General features: G+C 48.5%; 1 non-coding gene across 1 annotated transcript; it reads left to right on the forward strand.

Moving 5' to 3' along the window:
- Window positions 1-266: 266 nt before the first annotated feature.
- On the forward strand, window positions 267-407 carry LOC127206029 (small nucleolar RNA SNORA48). The gene has a single exon (XR_007832724.1). It is a non-coding gene; the product is annotated as a small nucleolar RNA SNORA48 (small nucleolar RNA).
- Window positions 408-2,925: the final 2,518 nt, after the last annotated feature.

The raw sequence follows: 2,925 nt of genomic DNA on the forward strand, positions 1-2,925 counted from the left end.
ACTGCGCGACTCCAGTTCCAGGGTATCTGATGCTCTCTTCTGAATTCCTTGGGCACTAAGTATGCATATGGTACATATACATACATGCCGGCAAACACTCATGCATAGAAATAAAAATGAATAAATTACCAAGACAAACAAACAAGAACTAAAGTTACTGTATTAGTTACTGTTTTGCTGCTGTGATAAAATATCAAGACCAAGGCAGCCTGGAGGAGAAAGTCTATTTTGGCTGATGGCTCTAGAGGGATAAGAGCCTATGGTGAGGGCCCTGGCACCGGGGAAAGAGACACCTTGTTGGTGGTGTTCTTGTGTCAGTCAGGGGCAGAGGAGATGGCAGTCTTTTGTTCATCCTAGCTCGATGCCTGGCTTGGTGGCCAAAGCTGTCTTAGGTCTAGAATGCATAAAAATACAATCAAATCCAGGCAGAGTAGTGCAGGAGGAGGATGGACGATGGTGCAATCTCAGTGGTGGTACATTCCTTTAATCCCAGCCCTTGGGAAGCAGAGGCAGGCAATTTCCGTGAATACAAGGCCAGCCTGGTCTACAAAGAGGGACCCTGTCTCAATCAAACCAACCCAAACTAAAGAAAGACATTGCTAATTCTATTCAAAGTTGTACTCCCCTCCTCCTTCCCCTTAGTGAGTTTTCTTTCCCTCTCTCTCCCCCCACCTCTCTCTCTGAATCTTCCTCATCTCCCTCTCTCCTCCCCCATGTAGCTCAGGTTGGCCACTAACTTTCTACCCTCCTGTACTTTGCCCACGGAGCCATGTCACTGGCCCTAGTTTTGGCTCTTCTGAGTCACGTCTTTTCATGTAGCATGGGCTAGCCCCAAGCTGGAGGCAGGAGGCACCTCGTGCCTTTGCTTTCTTAGAGCTGGAAAGGATGCCAGGGTTCAGATGCAGTTCTCTCCTCTAGAGGCTTGTGTGTCTGGACATTGGTCCCCACTTGGCCTGTTTGGCGAGGTTTATAGAACCTTTAGTATGTGAATCCTAACTGGCAGAAGTAGGCCCAAAGGGTGACCCGACAAGGTTGCACTTGTCTTAAGTTTTATCCCTGGCTAATCTGGATATCTTTCTATAGTTCAGGGTGGTTTTGAACTCAGAGAGATTCCCCTGCTTCTGCCTCCTGAGTCCCCAGATTAAAGGCAGGTGCCACTGTGTCCTGCTCACTCTTTTTTTTTTTGGGGGGGGGGTGTGTTTCAAGACAGGGTTTCTCTGTGTAGTCTTGGCTGTCCTGGACTCACTTTGTAGACCAGGCTGGCCTCGAACTCACAGTGATCCACCTGCCTCTGCCTCCTGAGTGCTGGGATTAAAGGTGTATGTCACAATGCCTGACTGCTCTCTCCTCCTCCTCCTCCTCCTTCTTGGTTTTTCAAGGCAGAGTTTCTCTGTATAGCCTTGGCTGTCCTGGACTCACTTTGTAGACAAGGCTGGCCTCGAATTTATGGCGCTTTGCCTGCCTCTGCCTCCCAAGTGCTGGGATTAGGGGCGTGGGCCACCATGGCCTGGCTGGCTGCTCACTTCTTATATTTCATTTTCTTAGGTGGATGAGTGTTCTGCCTGCATATATGTATGTGTATTGTGTGTGTGCCTGGTACCCATGGAGGTCATAAGCAGGCAGGGGCTTTCCTAGAACTGGACACAGTTGTGAGCCACCACATGGGTGCTAGGCATTAAACCAGGGTTCTCTGAAAGAACAGTGAGCCATTTCTCCATCCCCACATCTTTTTTCCCCTCTTTGAGACAGGGTTTCTCTATGTAGTCTTAGCTGTCCTGGACTTGGCTTTGTAGATCAGGCCTGCCTCGGCCTCCCAAGTGCTGGGATTATAGGTGTGTGCCACCATGCCTGGCTGAGACAGGGTTTTTTGTCATCGTTGTTGTAGTTTTTTCTTTTTTCTTTTATGTTTTTCTTTTTTCTTTCTTTTCTTTTTTTTTTTTTGAGACAGGATTTTTCTGTGTAGCCTTGGCTGTCCTAGACTCACTTTGTAGGCCAGGCCGGCCTCGAACTCATAGTGATCCACCTGCCTTTGCCTCCCAAGTGTTGGGTTTAAAGGCATACACCACCACGGCCCGGCTCTTTTAGGTTTTTCAAGACAGGGTTTCTCTGTGTAACAGTCCTGGACATGCTTTTGTAGACCAGGCTATCCTTGAACTCACAGAGATCCTCCTGCCTCTACCTCCTCAGTGCTAGGATTAAAGGCGTATGCCCCATGCCTGGCTGAGACAGGGTTTTTATGTAGCTCAATCTGGCCTCAAATTCACTACGTGGCCAGCCTGGGCTACCTTGATCTTCCTGTTTCCATGACCCAAGTGCTATGATTACAGGTTATCCTACTCAGGGTTTCTATTGCTGTAAAAAGACACAGCAACCACAGCAGGTCTCACAGTCTCAGAGGTCTAGTCTGTTTCATGGCAGGGGAAACATGGTGGCATTCCAGATTTGACCTCAGAGACTGTAAACTATAAAAACCTGTTTCTAATTGTGGTATGGCTCAGTCTTTGACCCAAGAGCTTTCTGTTTATTGTAAACAAGTGCTTGTGGTGTGGCTCAGCCCTAGCACACACCTTTAATCCAAGAGCTTTCTGTTGACAGGATTTGTTTTGTTTTGTTTCCAGAGACAGGCTTTCTCTGTGTAGCCTTGGCTGTCCTGGACTCATTTTGTAGACCAAGCTGGCCTTGAACTTACAAAGATCCGCCTGCCTCTGCCTCCCAAGTGCTGGAATTAAAGGTGTGCACCACCACGGCCGGCGTGGATGTCATGGTTTTGAACACAGTGCACTCTTGGACAGATCTCCCACTAAGAGCTATGAGTCTGCTTCCTGCTCATGAAAAATTTCTAGGCCGGGTGGTGGTGGTGCATACCTCTAATCCCAGCATTTGGGGAGCAGAGAGGTGGGTGTGTTGGGGCTTGGTCTGGTGCTA

The sequence above is a fragment of the Acomys russatus genome, chromosome 22, assembly GCF_903995435.1.
Source record: "Acomys russatus chromosome 22, mAcoRus1.1, whole genome shotgun sequence".
NCBI lineage: Eukaryota > Metazoa > Chordata > Mammalia > Rodentia > Muridae > Acomys > Acomys russatus.